The sequence below is a fragment of the Bicyclus anynana genome, chromosome 1, assembly GCF_947172395.1.
Source record: "Bicyclus anynana chromosome 1, ilBicAnyn1.1, whole genome shotgun sequence".
In the NCBI taxonomy this organism is placed as follows: Eukaryota; Metazoa; Arthropoda; class Insecta; order Lepidoptera; family Nymphalidae; genus Bicyclus; species Bicyclus anynana.
In genome coordinates this window covers 3339678-3361591 of record NC_069083.1, presented here as the reverse complement: position 1 = coordinate 3361591, position 21914 = coordinate 3339678, and the positions used below count along the sequence as shown (strand labels likewise).

The 21914-nt window shown below is 35.1% G+C and overlaps 1 protein-coding gene and 1 non-coding gene across 3 annotated transcripts in view; both read left to right on the top strand.

Moving 5' to 3' along the window:
* LOC112055887 (protein bunched, class 2/F/G isoform-like) overlaps positions 1–21914 on the top strand; it is a 204447-nt gene that overhangs the window by 74829 nt on the left and 107704 nt on the right. The gene's annotated exons all lie outside the window — the stretch shown is intronic.
* On the top strand, positions 618–690 carry Trnak-uuu (transfer RNA lysine (anticodon UUU)). Its single transcript has one exon. It is a non-coding gene; the product is annotated as a tRNA-Lys (tRNA).

The following is a 21914-nucleotide window of genomic DNA, read 5'->3' as shown; positions in this document are numbered from 1 at the left end:
GCAAGGCTACTACCATTCACTTAATGTCCACTTTACAGATATAATCATTATGTACTTTCGTACCTACTTGTCCTCTACTTTCTATCTATCCTTCTAAACTCAGTTATGTTTATTTGTGTTCGTTGTTTGCATTTAAACAATAATTGTGTCGTTTTGTATGCCAATTGAATGTGTTTGCGTTTAGTTTCACAATTAGGAATTTTATTGAAATTTGCAGACCACTAGTGCCATCTAACGTCGAGTAGCGGAATCGCAATTCCAACGATGAATGTAGATGGCGCTGCTCGTGTCTGTAGTCCTATTTTATATTCGACGTTGACATGGTAGAAAATAAACCCCGTAAACTATGCGCTATATTTTATAGAAAAATAAATTATTACTTATAGATTAGATATAAATAGTATAATTAAGTAGGTAGGTTTCGTGAATATTTTAGTTTAGAAACTAATTAAAAAAAATACATAGCACAAGGGGCTAGTTCAGTGTTAAATTTAGTATATACCAGTATATACTTAATACATAGTATCGAATTAGACAATTTTCTTTACAAGTTGTTAATGATGTCATGGACTTTATTTTGAATTATACGTTCCACTTTTACGACGATGCTACTACCGGCCCGGATAGCTCAGTCGGTAGAGCATTGGACTTTTAATCCAAGGGTCCAGGGTTCAAGTCCCTGTTCGGGCGTCACTTTTTGGGTTTTTAATTTTGAGTTCTTATTTATATTTTATTATATATTATTTTTAAAATTTTTTTGAATTTTATTTTTATTTGGACCCGAAAATATAAAAAGTTATAAATGTTAATAGTGGTCAAATAAATACCGCGTTTATTTCTCATTCCTTTGTTATTTGATATTCCGTTCATTTATTGTTTGTTTTTATTAATTATCACATTAAATTAATAAAATATTACTTCAAAGTTCAATTTAGCGCCATCTACCAGAAGAACCACAAATTAGGAGCAACTATACAAACTACGTAGTATTTCATTCAGCTTGCAAGAGATGGCAGCACAGTAGTAAATACACTTCGCAACGTGTTGACTAGATGTCGCTAGCAGGCTCGAACTTTGTATTGTATACTTATTGTCATATACTGAGTACATCTCCGTGCTTCGAAGAGCACGTTAAGTACTCGTTCGGTCTCGGTCATTTTAATTAAAGTTCAAGTAATTTTAATTAATATCTAGTGATCAATTGAGTGTTTAAATATTATTATGACCCTAAAACACGATTTGCAGCAACGATATTATAAACTATAGATATGTTACATGCTTACAAAATCACCGCAAAAATTGTTATAGTTTTTACACACACTGAACACACAACTAGACACTGTAGACAATATTTAGGTTTAATATGCGATTCAATAAAATTAAGGCACATTTGTTCGTCTCAGTTTTGTCGCGATAGTGCCATGTCTATAGTAAAAAATCTTTGCTTTGCAGCAGCGTGGTGGAACGTGGCTCCAAATCGCTGTTATAAGAAAAAAGACATGAGCTCTGCATAGGGACATTAAAAATAGGCTGATGATGTAGATGATAGTAAAAGAGACTGAACTTCTCTTAATTCCATTATTAAGGCCTAGTTTGGACATCTTAAGCTTTTTAGTCGAGTAGCATACTAAACTACTTGCTACTGCCCAAAAATCGTTCGCACTCGACTAAAATTCTAAAGTAGTCCGAAATAGGCATTAGTATTGGAAGTTAATAAAAAGGGAAAGGTTCAGCTGCATTAGGCACAAATTGATATTAATGAAACTTACTATCCGTCTATAATAATAGGTAATGGACGTAGAGCCTGTGACAGTCAGACACCCTACCGACAAAGACGTACCGCCAAGCGATTTAGCGTTCCGGTACGATGTCGTGAAGAAAGCGAAAGAAGTGTGGATTTCATCCTACTCCTAACAAGTTGGCCCGCTTCCATCTTAGATTGCATCATCACTTACCATCAGGTGAGATTAGATAATGGCTAACATGTAGGAAAAAAAACATTTTTTTTTATAAAAGCTGTAAGTTTATCTGCTTATGTTCTTTCCGAAAGAAGAAGATTGGGCTTTAGGAGGTAACAAGTTTCTAGGGTTCACATTCTCATTGTCTAATAACAGGTATTTTTTTATATTTTCTACCACAAGAAATTGTGTCCCCAGTAGCCAGACAACAGGGTAGTTGACTCATATCAAATTTAATATAAAGAATATTAATTTCGCATAGTAAATGGAATAAGGGTCCGAAATATATCGATAGGGATTTGTTATAGTGACGTAAAGAAACAGTTGAAACATAAACCATCATGGCTGACAGGCGTTTTTGGCTCGTATTGTCAAAAACATATTTAAAAATTAAAATTTTCGTGTAATCACGTCTTGAAAAAATATGAAAAAAAAAATCAATCTAGTAGAACGATATTAAACTATTTAAGATCATTCATAGTCTCAACTAGCCTAGGAACTAGCCTATCCTTTTTGATAGCGGTGTTTTTAAAACAGTTGCCGCGAACTCATATTTTGCTGAAAAAAATGTAACAAAAAATTACACTTGATACCTATCTACTTGGACCGTGTGGTCCTTTGAAACCTATTACCTCAAAGCCACGTTCCAAGTTACGTTAAGTAAGTTAGTTACTTACCGTAGTTACTTAACATAAGCTGACAAATTGTCAGCATCTCTAAAATGAGGAAAGTCTGTCCATCGCAGGTTATCCATCCGTGATATTCCATAAGTATTGACAAATTACATGTAATTTGTTTATCATTAAATAATAACCCGGAATAATGCGGCTCTGCGTACGATTGCGTCAGCTCACGTAATACGCACTCGGGTGCGTTACGAATGATTTTATTGCACGCATTTTGGCTATAATAGTCCTATCAACTTGTACTGGACTCATTATGTTGATGCTTATACTACTATTATGTAGATACGTATACTACTAATTTAATAGTAATACATAGTAGGCGCCCGGGTTGCTAAATTTGTAGTTACTAAAGCGTCATGCGGAGCGATTAGATTATGGTAGATTGGATGATAGGAAGAATAAAAATGATTATATAATATACTTTTTTCATTTTCAGTAGCGGTAGAGAGAACTCATCATCATCATTTTCAGCCGATGGACGTCCACTGCTGGACATAGGCCTCTTGAATGGACCTCCAAGCATAACGATCTCTAGCCGCCAGCATCCAGCGGTTTCCTGCAATCCGCTTGATGTCCTCGGTCCACCTAGTGGGGGGTCGACCAACACTGCGCTTTCCGGTGCGGGGTCGCCATTCCAACACCTTGGAACCCCAACGTCCATCGGCTCTTCGAACTATGTGGCCTGCCCTAACATTACGTTTGCTCAAATCAAATCGCTAGATTTTTGAAATCTTTTTAGCTATAACCTACCTTATCCTTATCTGACGCACTGGTTGAATATTTTTCCATCCATCATTCTAATTCCCTCGATTTTTGATATACACTCGTACAAGTAACTGTTTTCTCCGTAGAGTCCGTGTTTTAGTTTGCAGTGCGCTCCGCCAGCCTTCAACGTTATAATAACGAGAACAGTTTTTATAGGTTATATTTTTCCAACTAGTTTCATGTTGCCTAGATAAGAAGTTAACGTATTGCAACAGTTTAAGGTGACCCAGATTTCGACCCGCGATACCGTGGATAGGTACCTACGTTCTGTTCTTACTTTCATAAGCTTTAAGCACAAGGCCTCGTGGACGCGATATTATAAAAATATAGGAGACCGCTTCTGCGACCTTATTATGTGTCTCAGTGTACCACTCAAATAATGACTCTACACTCACAGTCACAGTCACTACATTGATTTTCGTAGTAGGTATGTATTTTCGTTTTTTTTTTTGTGATCATCTAACGTACTTCTTACTCTTCGTTCTTCCTACGAAATGACCTTGACTACGCCATTTTACATAAAATGGTAGTGTTTTATTTTAACAATCATCTAACATGAATATTTCAACAAAATTACGTAAATACCATTTTTTTTAATAACATTACTACTTACTGCTTCCACTACTATAGATATTAATGTAACTTGACTCAAAATTACAACAATTATGTAATTTCGTTGATAATAACACAATGTTAGATATTTGGAAAAACGAAAATATGATGAAAAACGTTATACCTAGTGACTGATTATATGAATGGTACACCGATATACATAATAATCCTGCTGATATGTACACAGCATTATTGACTTAGAAGTAATCTTATCTTCTTATATTATTTTTTGAGACAGCTCAGAGTCACTCAGTGAGCGATGGAGCATGCTCGGAGTAACTCTGCGTGATCGAATCAGAAATGAGAAGATCCGCAGAAGAACCAAAGTCACCAACATAGCTCAATTCGCTAAACGTTCGCTAAAAAAGTAATTGAAAAAATAGTAAACTAAAAAAATTATAAACAAACATTTCACAGTTAAAATATAGGATTCAAACTCGTGAGTTCTGGAATGTTAGTCATGTTTTAAAAAGTCAAAACGATTTTTTTTTAATTTTTTTCAAATATGTCATATAACCTCCAAACCTTAACTACTCGTATTTTCACTTGGTAATTAAAGGTGAAAAGTAACTATAAACCTCTGTCAAGTTAAAACGTTAAATTTTAACCATAGGATTATTCACGAAAACATAAAAACAAATCAAAAGCACTTCACGTTTGGGTTTAATAGTGCCACGAGCGAACACAGAAGTGTTATTTTTGTATCGCTCACACAACAATGCCGAGGATTTCTTTAACGGTTCATTTGAACTGTTCAGACGGCAGTTCTTGGAAACCCGTTAGTGTGGCCCTTAGAAGTTTTATTTATGATTTTTCTTAACCGTTTCCTCATTTTTCTCGAGATCCCTTATTTCCTAATTTCCCTAATGTCTTATGCGTGGATTACTGATAAACTGTACGCCTAGCCAAGACTTTGGCACTACATTTGACATCGAAACTAGAAAAAGGGTTATCGGGAATTGTTACTATAAAATCTAATAAATAATCTTTCATATATTGTTCTCCCTCCTAATTTTGCGTAAGGGGGTATGTATGAAATACTGTTAATTAAATTTGGAATGGTCAAGGCCCAAGGGTTTTTACGGGTGGAATAAAACGCATTTATGGAAAGTTATACAAGTGCGTCCACTGATCCGCATCGTACGGATCGCATTGAACAGATTTTATGTACCGTAAATTTAAAAATCCGTTTGATGCGGTGCATCCCATACGTTCCATGCGGATCTATGGACGCCTCTTATTCGTCGTCTATGACAGGACAACAACTGGCAAAATGCAACAAATTCATGGTAGGTGATAAATTATAGTAGGTATATCCATAAAAATTAACTCTTACTAACTGACAGGCGTCGTGAAACGCACCATAAAATCTCGCAATGTAACCGCAATAGCCAAATAGGCGCAATTAATTTCGCCTGTCACATTTTGACCTATGATATTTGCATAGCAAAATAATACACCCAGCACGAAGGCTGCTTACTATAGTCAGGAAGCCCGGGATACTAAATATGCAGTCACTAAAGCGACAAGGGGACCGATTTGGTTTAGCAGACTGGATAGGATGAATGGTTATACGAGAGTTATGCGCTTTCAGCATTGGGGAAGAAACTATAGACTTTAAAGACAATTTTCATTAATTCGGCTTACCTATTAAAATAAATCAGAAAATATTAGCGATTAATTGGTGAATTATTTCCTTAACAAAAAAAAAGTATACCGCGCTCGTGGTTCGAGGACAGAAATACATTTTAGAGGTTTTTTTTTTAATTTTACCATTACCTTACGTTACGTTTAAATAGCTAGAGTTTCTATTAGTTCCTTATCCTTATCTGACGTGCTGGTTGAGTATTTCTGAAGTTAGTTTTTTTTTTATTGCTCTTAACGTACACAGCAATATTAAGGGCTCATACATAGTGGAGGTACTCAACAACACTTCATTATGTTCAACTGCCGCCCTTTAGCGGTGTCGGTTCGGAAAGCAGGTTTTGCTGAGAAGAGCCGGCAAGAAACTCAACAGTTGCTCTTAATTTTACAATTTCTTATATTTTTACTTTCTGTGTGAAGGTGGATGCGGATCCTATGGCCTTCAAGCACCTTTATCGTTAAGGATAAATAATCTTCGGCTCTCTGACTACAACGCTTTGCAGTCAATCGCGCACGCGTCAGTTATTACATGCAATTGCGAAACACTAGTTAACATCAAAGCGAAATGCGTCGCGGCGTGGCAAACGTAAATTGCCACTATTTATAGTGATTGATAGGGCCTAGGAAAACTCCCATATTGCGCACGCCTGCCCAATGCCCATTTGGTTTTATGTTGTTGCAAATATTTACATTTGAAAGGATCTTGGATATAAATTATGACACTAATAATCTTCGTAATTATTCGTCCGCTGCTTCCGTTGTAGAGCTACTGATTTACGGACCATATCTTGTGACGAGAACCATGGTACCTTAACACTTTCTTAACTTTAGGTAACATCAAAAGGCCGTCGAGGCAGTGACGTCTATACGGTTTTTAACTAAGGTATGTACTATGTGAACAAATTGTACAAAATGGGAAATTCTTTCTCCAATGCAGGGTTCGTAATGAGTCTTCAGGGTAGGCAGGGCATTCGTGCTTCTATGGTGTGCACGCCACTGCGTCAAGGTAGTTCCCAAAATCAGAACCAGACACTGTTTTTGGGAATAATTTTTTGTGATGAATGGTGTCAGTACGACGACTGCATAGTATAATGACTAAAATTATATTTAACTTTCCAAAGAGTTTTGTAAACTGGTATAATTGAAACTTGCAGTTTGTATTAGAGTCAGTGATCAGAGTTAGAACCACTGGGCAGGCTAGGCGGGCAGGTCATCAGTATTTAACCTACCAGATTGTTGAACAAAGAAACAGAAACTACGACAATTGATATGGGCAACACAAAGCGCGAATTAATTCCATCGTCGATATGAAAATAGCGGTGCAAGATAATAATAGGTTGCACTTATTGGTCATTGCGAATGTAGAGCAGAGTGAGTAATGTCATGGTGTTTGCTGACAATACGTATTGTTGCGCCAACTGGTTGTCCTTCCCTCGCCCTGAATTGGCCTTTGCTATGATACGTTAGGAATTCCTTTGAATTGATTTTAAGTTTGAATTATAAACTATTGTTTCGACTGCTAATATAACAAAATAAGCTAATTTTATAGAATCTTATACACTCGCTTATATACTCGCTGGACATCTGGCGTATGGGTACAAGATATTTTTATATTATCTCGGAAAAAATTGCTTTATAGTTGGACAAGGGTCTGGTTTAAAATAAAACAAAATCAATATAGTCTTAGTCCAATATCCTTAATTGCTTACCGTAACTATGTAAGATATAGCTGACAAGTCTGACTCTCAGAGGCTCTTATTAATTTATTATCACAGTCGCTTATTAATTTTCATTTTATCGACATTCTGCCAATATGTGATTTGTGCATTTTCCGCCATCTTGAAAAAAAGGGTTGAAATAATTTATTTTTTTCAATAACTCGGTTCTCCTCTGAGATACGAACATTTTGATTTAATACTTTTTGTTGCTCCTTGTATTAAGGTTCTTTATATCTTAAGAAGAAAAATCATTCTGATTGATACCTATGTATATCCTTCGATCTGTTTTGCATGCATGGCAGAAACAGTGTTTATAGTTTATAGCGACCACCTGGCTAGCTAGCAGTGATTGCATCGTTCACTCGTACAAAAGATAAAATTTCTTCCACGTACATGCAAATTGTGGTACCAACTTCCTTCGGTGTTCCTTCTTCCTACTAAGCTTTGCTATGTGACTATTTTAAAACCTAGTACGGGTCATTTTTGTCTCAATAAACATTTGGGAAGGATTGTTCTGTCTTTTCAAATTCGTAAATCTTCGAATATTCACAAATTCGATATAGCAGTAAAGTCACTACTGTCAAGGAACTACTGGACCGATTTGAAAAATTCTTTCAGTGTTAGATAGCCCATTTATCGAGGAAGGTTATAGGCTATATATTATCCCCGTATTCCTACGGGAACGTGAACCACGCGGGTGAAACCGCACGTCGTCAGCTAGTCTAATAATATTATTGCCTGACTTGAGTCTAAGTTTAATTGAAATAAATGAACTTCGACGTTGATTTTTGACGCTATTATCATACTTTGTTATTTAACTCTACTGCAAAAATGTATCATAACGCCCCTTGAATAAAAGTATTATGTATTTGATTGTCTCTCAATAACACAAGGCAAACAAGCTATGAGCTGAATAGCTAGGTTAATCAGATAAGTAAGACATATTTCATCGGCCTCGGAACCTGTTCAGCGCAGATCTACAATGGCAGTCGGGCTGTAACCGGGCGGAAATGGATTGTTTACTCCCATCCGACGATCGTGATCGCTATTCGCACTGTTTCCGCGGAGTCACGTGACGACATATTCCTCACGTGTTACACTCACGTGTTCACCTTGTTGTATGGGATTATTTATGCATATAAATTGCTTAAATGAAAATCACTTCTCTTCAAATTTTATAGACAAAATGCTTATAAAGTTATGAGTTATTCCTTCGATTTCTCCAGTAACCCATGATCATAAAGTAAACATAATGACAATAGGACCACTCTGGGAGTATAGCCTATCAAATAAGATGAGGCGGAAGGAGGAGGATGAAAATCCACACCCCTTTCGATTTCTACACATCATACTGGAACGCTAAATCGCTTGGCGGTACGTATTTCTCGGTAGAGTGGTAACTATCCACGGCCGAAGCCTCCCACCAGCCCAATATATCATATCATATATATCATATACCCGAACAGAACTTCCTCCTTTTTTAAAAATAAAAAAAAAATCTTGATTTAACGAGGACAAGTAAAAGGTATTTTGTCATTTTTAAATACAAAATACCTACAAACATTCTTTGGTCTTTATTTGGTCATTATCTGGTCTATATTAGAAAGAAATAGTTGAGATTTATTTAATTCCTGTCTGAAATAAAACGACGAAGAGACGAAATTCTATGTAGTCTACTAGACCATATACTAAAAATGGCATCCTATATACTTAAGAGATTGTCCGATGTCCACGTAACCCTTTGTTACTCCTTCAGTGCTATTCATCCTCTTTTCGCATAACTAAAGCCCCACCCACAGTGACACAGTTTCAGTTAAGAATTCCCGGTCAAGTATACATGACAATCTGGCTAAAATAATATTTACCACCTAATTTAACTTCAATAATCAAATATTTGCGCCAGTGATAAATCTTTCACGTACCCAAATAACGCTGATAAAGGTGGTGATACATCACTAGGTATAGTACGCGGCCTATAAGTTGACCTATGTGCAGAAACACAATTTTGCAGTAAGCGACGTTACTACGGACGAGTAACCATAGCAACACTTTGACTACATTACAATCGCTTACGAAATATTTTACATACAATTTTTTAAATGTACTGGGCAACCACGGAGCGCACGTTTAACATTTTCGTTTATAATTATTGTTCCTCAGTGGTGTGCACTTCATAGACGCATAAACGCAATGCATACCCTGAGGATTCATTGCGTAGGTGCCTGTATAGGAAGAGGAATTTCCCGTTTTGTACCATTTGTAACTATAGCGCACACCCTAGTTAAAAACCTTGTCAATGCCACATTGTATCACTTTGGTCCAACTTACTTGCCGGAGTCTATACTCCACATGTGCCGGGAATCGAGATCAACATCCGCCGAGCTGGCGAGTGGTGATTCAGCGATCAGATGATCACGGCTAAATTAAAAGTAATTGTCTTGCGTTTTCTCATTCGCACAAGTGTGCATGCGTCAGTTGGCTCAGATTAATCTATTAATCTATTTATTGATTAATTACAAATTTTATTACATCGTGACACTCTTTGCAGATCACTTTTTACGTTTTTTTTTTCATGCTTGACAGCGATGATGGAACGCCATTGCCTAAGATTTTCTAATGTTTTCCGTTGGACTAGGACTAATTACAAAAATTACAATAAATAGGACTACATTACAAAAAGAAATACATTACTGTACTTAGTACTTAGAGTTTATGTAAATCATAGCGTTAGCGTTCCGGTACGATTTAATGTGGATACCGAAAGGGGTGTGGATTTTCATCCTACTCCTAACAAGTTAGCCCGCTTCCATCTTAGATTGCATCATCACTTACCATCAGGTGAGATTGTAGTCAAGAGCTAACTTGTAAAGAATAAAAAAAAATTACAAAATTCCTCTTTATTTAGATTTACTCTTTATGTTCCCTTATAATTGCAAATGTTTTAAAATTTAAAATGATATAAATACTTATTAACTCTTATCAGACTCGACATTAAACCGTCCTTTATATAATCTCCAGTTGACTGTTTTTGCAGCCAATATTTTCTGTGGTGTATAATTTCAAAGGATGGCTCTAGAACGTTCGTTCTGTATTCACTCGAAAGGTTTTTGCCCTGGCCGGATCGTATGAGCGGTCTCCGATAACAAATTGTATGCAATTTTTATTGCGGACTTGCGTTATTTGTATCCATGCTCTTAGTCCAGCAAAAAAGAATTACGTCATCGATGTGCGCTACAGATAATTAACTTTTTTTTTGGTGACAGATAGGGCAAAGTCAATCGATAGAAGGGTTAGACAAAGGCCAGGAAAGATGTACCGCCACGCGATTTACGATGTCGTGTAGAAACCGAAAGGTGTGTGGATTTTCATCCCCCCTCCTAACAAGTTAGGCCACTTTCTTCTTAGACTGCATCATCACTTACCACCTGGTGAGATTGTAGTCAAGGGCTAACTTGTAAAGAATTAAAAAAAAGACAAATTAATTTTATCAAAGAGGTGCATTTTTGTGGAACTCCTTAGGGGCAAAAGTAATTCATCTGGTCTTCTGCTAACAGTTTCTACTTAGCCTAGTGTAGCAATGATTTACGTTACATCTGTGGTGAAAGGAGGAATTTATGTGAGAGGAAGGAGAGGATTAAGGATTAAGAGATTAAGGAGAGGAGGAGGATTAAATATTAAAAGGAATTTAGTAGTTACTACATTTAGATAAAAAAATTAGTAAGTGTTGTCACATACCACTTTTTTATGGTATGTGGGTGCTTCATACAAATTCTTTCTTAACAAATACAAGACATTTTGGCCAGTTTAGCTGTGTAATAAGTTTCAAAAATCATTATGAAAATGTCCCATTTAGCCCCTTTGTACGCTATATGATTATCTCAGGTGCGAAGCCGTTTAAAAAAAAGACTTACAAAAACATTTCGCAAGCCCATAAGGAAGAATGCGGGTCGTATATTTCCCAACTCCACGAAGTCTATTATAAACTGGAAACAAACAGTAATTGCCCTGTAATTTTGTAAGCCGTCTAAATAAATGGACCTTTATTACTGGACTCACTCACTGGATGCATTAGAAAGACGTATGGCGCTGGCGCACGCTAACGACGGTGTTAACGTGGCTATTGCAGAGGATAAAACTGTAAGCCCGTCATTCGCACGAGAGTTTTTTTAACGGACGTTAAGAAAACGTGCAAATACAACAAATGCATTCCCAAGTATATGTTCACACGAATGCGTTTTTAAAACTCGATGCACTTTTTCGAGCAGAGTTGCATTTTTAATTTTGGATGTTGGAATTGGACCTTTTTTTTAACTTCATATTATATTTGAACGCTTTTTTAACGTACGTTAAAAAAACTCTCGTGCGAATGAGGGTTAACAAGACTTGTTGCGGATCTTGCAGATTTACAGCACCGGCTGTAAAATGGAAGTTACGCTGACTAAACGATTGACTTTAATACGCCATTATACAAATGCTAACGTTTTGATTACACATAGTTCTAGTTGAGCAAAACTTAGATATTTTCTTAACTGGACTTACTCGGTTTTTCTAGACCACGTAGAATAAATAAATTTCTGTTAGGTTAGTCTGTGTAGTACAATAAACGGTTGGGAAATGGACTCCATACACGAGTAGGATTTAACTAATTGTGCTTTAAATGTTAAGTATTACAATAAACTGCTGATACTTTATTTTTTTAGCAAATGTTGTTGGTTGACGAATTAAGAAATTAATACAATAACCACCATTGACCATTTTTATAATCCAAATGATTTATTAAAACATTTACTTACAATTTTTAATTTTATCGTACTTCTTCTAATATATTGTCATGTTTAACAAATTATACTAAGAATTGTCAATATTATCGGCAAAAGCATTTTATGTCATCCCAGTAATAAGGATGACTTGAAATTTTCGTGAGGCGCCAGGGACCATAATTATGTCCAGAGACACATAAATATCCAAATCTGAACAGCTTTACGACTGAGGGATTGTAAAATGTTAAGTCCTCACCGTACCGCAATGCGGAATCGCATAAATAACGCGTTTAGCGCATTTAGCAACCGCCCGCGAACCATTCAGCGCAACAGTTAAGCAGTTTGACTGCCCGCTAATAGTGCAACCTGGGGATATTAACAGCGTGTTGAGATAACACGACCGTTTATTGCGGTCCTCATGCCCTTTTTGCACGATGATTATGATATTATTTGCCTAGCCTTTCGCAACTGCATGGCTATTAAAAGTTACAGCGATGTGACGTGATATGTAAAAGCCGTGATAGCCCAGTGGGTATGACTGGTCTGCCTCCGATTCTAGAGGCCATAGTTTTGGTCCCAGGCATAGACTCCAACTTTTCAGTTATGTGCATTATAGGAAATGGAATATCACGTGAAGGAAAAACAAACATCGTAAATAAATTTCCATACCTGAGAGTTTTCTTAATTCTCTTGTAAAGAGAAGTCTGCCAATTCGCGTTGGGCCAGCGTGGTAGACTGATGACTAACCCATCTCAATGTTAGAGGAGACTCGTGCTCAGCAGTGAGCCGAATATGGGTTGATAATGATGACGTGGGATCGTTTTTATGGCAACTGAAAAAGTACATTTAAATTCAGCATAATATAAAGCACCCTATAAACATAAAGTTCAAATTACGTGATATAGGCGAAAAGATCGTCGACGGGTGTAGAATACCGGAATCGCACGGCTGGTAGTGTCTTCTTTGAAGACAGCATGCAATTTTATTATGAGAAAAAAGAAGATTTGAAGCAGATAAGCTTGAAAGTGAAGCAACATATTTAAATTGACTCGAAGAAATAATTGAAAATGAATATAATGTAACAGCACCAAACAACTCGAAAGATAATAAATGATATCATGAGGAAGTTTAAATTGTAAGAAACGTATCCCGCAAAATTATAAATTACCAATTTACCGCTAACAATCTTGTTTAAAAGTCTAAAAATACCAGAGCGGCGGTTGTAGTATGGTACAGGTATCTGAGAACTTGTAAACAATTGTGATTAAAAATGACTAAACGTTTAATAATAGCGTTTACCGTAACTTATGCCTAAATAATTGCCTGCATCCACTGATTCATCGGCGGACGTTTGATAGGGAAGCCGGGAGATAAACAATATTGGCGGATATTATCCGCACATTATGTTATCGGTTAGGCTCCGACCTCGAGCGTGTTGTTTCGCCTTGTTTATTATTCTGGAAGTCGGAACTCTTGATTCAGTACACGGCAAACATCACGTACATTTTTCTCCTCGCTATTGGTCAAATAAATCTCGCCAAATATTGGTTAGTGGAAATTAACGAAACAAAAATTAATACTAAACAAAGAACTTAATTACAAACGTGTACATGAGTTACAAGAATTGAGACGCGTGGAGAGCGTCTGCTAATTTCCAGAGAACGACTGGCAAAAAAGATATAAGGTTATGCGCTTTGTTGTTACACGAATTACACGAATCAGTAATAATAAGGCCACTTTTGTCTCTTTAATAACACAAAATCTATTTAACATGAAACTTAAAATCGTATCAGTAGTTTCGAACATTACCCCTTACAAAGCCTTTTGCAAACTTATAAACTTTATCTCTTCATAATATTAGTATACATTTACAAGTGACACTTCAAATGCGAGACAATGTAACTCACTTATAATTATAATTGTTTGTAACTAACTACAATAAGTGTGTTTTCCTAAATGCTTCATCGATTATTTTCAGTTTTGTATTATTATAATACAGAACACCATGATATGCTTAACAACATGACAATACCTTAACCCCTCGTAAATTATGAATCTTTTTTTAAAATATCTGGCGCCTTAATTAAAATAAACTTCCTCTACTTGATTACCGAGAAAACTTTTCAAAGAGCATTGACATGACATGCCATGCCTAAATTTGGAAATGCGCCTCATTTCCCATACATCCCTCAACCGCGGTCTACGACCCGAGCTTAATGGGTGGATAGCGACAACCCATCAGTCATGACTCATCTATTTGTTCCCCGGAAACTATCACAGAGTTCATCGCACGACCTTACACTTGCGACCTTGGCTCATGGGGTGGCTTTTGTTGTTTGGACATAAGCTATTACGCTCGTTATTAGAGTCGTTATTTGCTAATCTATGTGATTTATTATGTCCCCCTTTACTAAACTTTCATGGCAATAATAGAAGAAAATTTTGCGTGTCTTAGAGAAATTTTCTTTAAATGTACGAAGCTTCATTATGCATCAGTTCTGTTTATTTCTAACAAAGAGTCTACATTGTTATTGATTGCTACTAAAAATGTCAATTACCACTCCCGCTAGATAGAGTAGGGCTGATACAAGAATAATGTTATTCCCAAGCACCTGTGAAGGGGGTTGTGGGCGGAAAATCAGTAACATTAAATTACGGTCCACTGTTAAACCTGCCACTAAATGTCAAAATCGTGCAAAACGACTTGTTCGTTCAATTGTACACTCAGTGTTAGTTATACTGGGTGCGTTTTTGGAATGCGCAAATGTACAGTGCGTGATAAAAACTGTTATTGTTGTAAAATTATCTTAAAAATACGCTGAAATATGGAGAACAAAATGGGGTATGGGTAGATTAATTGAGTTTGCTACGAAGCCTTGTAATATACTTTTTTTAATCAAAAGGAAATCCCTGTATGATAGATGAGGCTTTGTTTAATTAATATATTAAACATATAGTATTGCAAATCCGAGCATGTGATATCTAGTACCTCACATGCTTAGTATTTAACATTTTCTCAAAGTAAATGTTTTATCTGTATATAGCCGACTGTACAAACGAAACGGTGGGCAAAGTGGGACGGTAAGACAACTTCACCGACACGCCGTTGACCCTGACCAGTTGCTATAACTCCATAGATCGGTGAAAATGTTGTAATGATCAGATTACATCACAACAGGCCATTATCTCTATCGCTGTCACACTGTCGTTTCTTTATCCACGAGATCTGTATCTTTACAGCAATAACCGCGAAGCCTATTTGTAATCCGTAATCGCGGCTACAATTTGCTTTAAGTGTCGTAAAAGGCAATGCCTGGTTGCTAGTTGCTAGTTGCTCCGCGGATATTATCATAATCTTGTACAACATTGTGAACAATAACGTTGTCTATTTGTCTTTTACTTCTGGCTGTGTTTATTTACACATAAACTTGGTTGAATTATTCTGGAAGGTCAGATCACTTGTTTGGATTAGTTTATTTTATTTAATTACGCTTTACTGTGGCTTAACTTGATTTTTTATGTAAAATGATGATACAGTTAATCGAAGATGGTATCAAATTTGCCGTCAAAGTAATTTCTGGTAATATTAATAGCCTTTATGTGTTATAGTAACTGTTCATTATTATTTTATACTATGTTTAATATTCTCGCAATAGCTGCATTAATGACCTTTAGGTATGGAAGGGCGAAGTATACGTTGTTACTTTATGGGTAGTTTTTTAACATAAATGTATTTGGTCACGAGAATGTTCCATTAAAATCCGATCAGCGGTAGGTAATATTGTATTGGGACATAGAATCTAATGGAATAGATACCTATAGGTATGTATGTTTTACTTTTGCTTGACTTACATATGTTTTGTAAGTTTTCTCTCCAGTGATTAGATGTCTCATTTACGACACAAAACACGATAGGTTACCTACTTGAAAAATTAATCACGTTTTTTATTTCACATTTGTCAATTCACAGTTACTTACTAAGTATTGTGTTAATGCAAAAAAAAAACTGTCTAAGGCTTAGCCTAACTTGTTGGCTTTGTTTTATCCTTAACCGTTAAGTAAAGGAATAGTTTGAATTTTGAAAATTTTATAGAAGTTTGTTCTATATCTGTTGAAACACTCAAAAATACTTACGATATATTTGCCCGTTATCTTGAAACCACATTTGGTTTTCATTTCATCTGTTTCATTGGTTTTGTAGCTCAGGGAAAAGATTGTTTGAAGAATACCAATTCACACAGTATAGATATGTTACTTATACATTATTTCATTAGTTGTTTATTGAATAGGTATTTTGAATATATTCGATTTTCTCGGTTTATTCTATCTGCCATATACATTTCATTGCCATTACCGACTAAATTACCTTCCAAAAGTGCCTATTTTAAATTAAGCAAGTCCCTTCCAATTTCACCTACTGTCAATAACCTGTTACCAGTCTTCTTTGTGTGCTTGTAAATATCCAGAAAACAGAAGCGTGAATCGATCCCCGTTCTCCGTAAGTTCGTCGACCGTCCTTCATTCGTCGGGGTGTCTATTTACTAATCGCATTAGTGTCCTTTTACCGACAACACCCGGGTGTCGGCGCTAATGTTACACACTACATTACACGACGGGAATGCCGTACACATCGTACGAACAATGAGGAAGTGCTTAATCAGAAGTGTCTTGAAACTTGTTTCAATTGTCGAGATCGGAATTATTGTGGCCAATGATATTAGATATTATGTGATTGTTTTCCCATAAATTTGATAATCTCGTTAATATTTTAGAATTTAAACTATCGTGAGTGTTATTCATATTAATTGATTATGAGACACGGCTAAAACTCACGTGATATTAGTTACTCACGTGATTAAACTCGTTAATATTGTAATAGTGGCAGAAGGCATTTTCTCATTCTGTACAAAACTTTTATCCTTTATTAAATTTGTATGTACTATCGATCATAAATTTAACTTGAACATGATGAACAAATACAAATTTTAACAATTGAAAAAACTGCGCATTATATGTACTTAATTAACACGAAGTAAGTTATTGCAGTTGTTTATTACATAACGCATCTAAAACATTATGATATAATGATGAAACACTGAAAGCGGACACGATAACATCGGTAGCAATCAGTTACGCTATTAATTCGTCTTATTGATAACAGGTTCGTGGGTAAGCACGATCAGATTGATAAATAAGTGATAATGCAATCTTAATAAAATAATAGTTCAAAACAGTACATAAATAAAGCCCAAGCTCATTAATTCCTCTTTCCCGGGTTCAATTCTCCATTGTTACATATTTTATAAACTTCAAGTTTGTAAGCTGGTCACTCAATCAGAGTAGTAGAGTTCTTTATAACCCTAGACAGATCAGATACCTACTTGATGTTCCGACTGTTGAATTGAAACAGTACATGCTACAATTCACCCATTAACCTAAATTGTAGGCGATAAGCCTTTAATTTTACTGGATCATACCCTTCGAACCGAAATAGAGCAATACTGCTTGGCGGCAGAAAGTAAAATCAAAATTATTAGTACTGCTCGGGACTCCCTGGATGACTTCTGGCACAAAAAACCCCGTGACTAATGAAATTAACGTCCTTATATCTTAGTCATGCCAGAAAGAGTTAAATTGGGTTAAATAAACTGGCCCTGGCCCTGGCCCTGGCCCTAGCTCCATTTACAGCAATTTCCAAAAATCTGTGATGAATTGTGATGAAATTATGTCTAATATTTAAATCGACAAAATGTTCAAGGACATATATTTTGAAATACGAACAATGAATTTCCAGAAAATAATAAAGAGCAAATTTTATTTATTACTGTAGCAATTATAGCAGCGGAAACAATCGCATTAGTGAGCAACACTGCTCACGATCCTTAACCACCCACGGTGGACCGAATTGTGCAGATGACGATGAATATCGTACAGTTGGCAACGGATTTTATATTTATATCTATGATTAATTGATTTAAGGTATTATTGGTTTTTCAGTAACTGGTGACATAGAATTGGTGTTGGTGTTGATCTGTATTGTTTTCGGATGGCGAAATATGTCATACAAAACAGTTATTTTAGGAATTAGAAATGTTTAAACACCGATATAACGGCATCCAGACTGGTCAAGACTTATTTTGTATAATAATAATTAGTATTAAAAAAAACTATTTTATTGCGCATCTCCAATAAAAAAATAAAAAATTAAATTCATTGACAGAGTTTTAGTATTTTAATAATAATAATAATAAAACACTTTATTACACCAAAACAAAATAACAAAATTTTACAAAAACAAACCAAGTAAAATACAAACAATGGTGTAACGGCGGCCTTATCTCTAAAATGATATCTTCCAGGCAACCGTTATTATAAGGAGTTCACGTTTACAAAGAGAAGTGGTTGGTGCGCAAATATCGACTTAAAATACTGTACAATAAAAAATAAATGAAATATACTTACATAAACTAAGAAAATTAAAATACATAAATACCAATATTAACATTAATAATATATATGTATATATATATACAATAAAATAAACTTACTTAAATTGATATTACATACCTAAATATATTACTGTGATAAAAAGTAGTCTTTAAGACGACGTCTAAATATATGAATCGACTGAGAATGACGAATATCCCGCGGCACGGCATTCCATAGTTTTACCGCCTTAACAGTGAACGACTCACTATAGCGGTGAGTCCGACTAAATGGCATAGATAACTTATTATCATTGCTGTATCGATGATTGAGAAGGTGGTTAGAACCGCGAAAGTGAAACCTTTCTTTTAAGTACGGAGGAGAATGATAGTGATTAAGTATAGAATAAAGCAAGGAAAGTATGTGAAAATTACGACGCTGAGCTATAGTCAACCATTTTAATTGAGCACGAAATTCAGAAATGTGGTCAAATTTTTTTAACCCAAATATGAATCTAATGACTAAATTTTGATTTTTTATTTTAGTACATTTCAAATAGACAAAGCAAACGCATTATTGCAGCCGCAGACGGCGTGTAGCGTCGTAGCATATCCATGATCTTATCTAATTTTTTTTGTGTTCCGCTGTTTCCGCCAGCTGTTGGTGACTGTACCGTGGCTGAAAGACCGTACCTAAATAACCTACTGTTTTTATAATAAATCAGTTCAGATGTATCGTTAAAACATCGTGAAAGATATTGTCTGTTGTATGATTAGTTCATCCATTTCTTCAAAAGAAGGTATATACACTGTTTTGAAAATATTTCAGGTGAAAATACCTACTACACAAGAAAACACCGGCTTTTAATTCTTAGTCTTTATAACTAACAAATTTGGGCCATGATTTTTATCCGACAAGCTTGTAATATTATTAGTCTTTCTAAAAATAATTTTACATTCATTAAATTCAAAATGCAAATGTTCGTTAATCTTTATATTATTTTTAACAAAGATTACGTTTAAACAATTTACAGAAACAAATGTCATAACAATTATACTCATTATATAAATTAAAATTACATAACAAAAATTCAAAATACAAAAGTAATGTTCAATAAATCTTCACATAAGTCCTTGTCGACTATTTCCGAATGGAAATCTACTTGTGTGTGTGGTTCTTCGCAATCAACATTCTAATTTCACGCTGGCGAGTAATTTATTAAATCCAGATTGTGCGAAGATGCCGTCTGTCTTATGTGTGACATCATCCTTTTTTTCTATTTATTTCCGTGTTGCTTGGAAAACTAGTTTTACTAGAGATTTTATAACTTGTGTAACACTTCGTTGTTTTTTTCTGGCGTAGTAAAGAAACATATTTGATGTAGAATTTGGTGGTGTTATGTTTTGATAATGTATAACCACAGTATCGTTTAAAATAATTGAAGTAGGTATATGACACATAAGGGTAATATTGAGTTATTTAATAGATCAAAACCAATTTCCCATTAAGTAAATTGGTTAACTAGTTAATTTATTGCTTGGGTTTTTTAGTTGTTCGGGGTTCTGTGTCGTATTCTATTCCTTTTTTAATTGATCGAGGTCTTATTAATCAAAAGTCTTTACTTTATTGATTACGCGGATGTTGATGGCGATGGTGCTTTTAGACTGAGTATTAATTTCTACTTTTACCGTTATTGCAGTCAATAATTTTAAAAACCTAAAATTTTAAAGCGAAATCGTGGAAATCCAATTGCGTACGTACTATATAAATTTTTGATTTTCTGAAATCCATTAAATTTACTATGAATAGGTTAATGATGAGAAAACAGCATTTTTCAGAATTTACAAGTCAATTAATTAGGTTTAGAGTCGAATTGCCTCTCAATCACGCTATGTTTACTATAAAACTGATTCATCACAAACACTCTAGCTTTACCGCATAAACGAATAATATCTTAGAATCAACATCGTTTATGCATACAGCATGCTAATATATCCACTATTAAAAGAACTTTACAGCTTCAAAGCGATTCACCTGTTGTGTTGAATTTTAACAAGATTCTGCGAGGGATGGAAGGTCACATTTCATTGGTTTGTTGTACCCATGCCGCGGTCAAGGTGAGCTCGGCGCCAGTCCGGAGCCGGAGCGAAAATAAACAATCCGAAAAGTTGAATAATTTAGCGAATCTGCTAACTGTCGGACGATGTCAGAAGCCAGAATTATCGGTTGCTCTGTTAATGAAAAACTTGGTAGCGGAACGGAATTTGAAAATCTAATCAAACCTTCATAAATTTTGCTGCTACTTAATGTTTAGCCACATTTTTTTAAGAATTTGTATGTACGTGAACTTAGTATATTACATTAAATTTTATTGGTATTATGATTTTTGTTTTTTCTTGCTAACTGGTTGCTCGTTTATTAATAGTACTTTATTATGAAGTTAGTCTTTCTGTTACTTTAATTCCCTTGGTTAACTAGTCAGGAAAAATGGATTACACGTGGTAAACATTGCTTTATAGATTTTAAATAGGATTATTTTAATGTGTTGACAAGTTGTCTTGACAGGTATGTCCTAACTAGGACTGCAACTCCGACGTAGACCCCTATTGACGTGTTAATGCCTTGTTTATTTTGGTGCGGTAAGAACCAGAGCATATTACAAAAATTAAGATATTTCAGTATTTTCAGATTCTTTCAAAATTTTCTATCGACTGTTCTGGAAAAAATTGATTATTAAATTATTAGTTTTAGGCATTAGTTTACGTCATGTGTGTTTACATTAGGATATGTATCAAAACTATTTGCGTTTTAAAGATGTAAAACACTATCATGTTTTTAGAATCCTTTAATATAAATGTGAATTATTAATTTATACATATTTAAGAGATTTTTAGGAATAGATGATATAATCATTTATATTAATTTTGCCTATCTGTAGGAAAATATCCTTATTATGATAAAATATTTATAAAAACTAGTTACGTCATTGCCAATGTCGCATTTTGTACCTACTATTAGGAACACATTTTGCGTTTTGAAAATCTATTATTACCCTAGAGATGTAACACATGGTCTTTTATTTTTGTAAGAATTTCAACACACGATCATTTACCACATTAATGCTTACTAATTTTGGTTGACATCAAGTATGTAGCTCCCGAAATAAAACTGTATCCTGATGGTGAAATTTGTCGCAAATATTGTCGTGGCGCTTGAGCATCTTCCGTCCATGTCCGTCGAAGCCTGTCAGGTTCGCTAAAACTCAATACCACCTGTTGTCGGTCATTGTCAAGGAGATTTAATAAGAACGAACTGCTTGTGTGAACATTTTCGTATTCAGTGCCA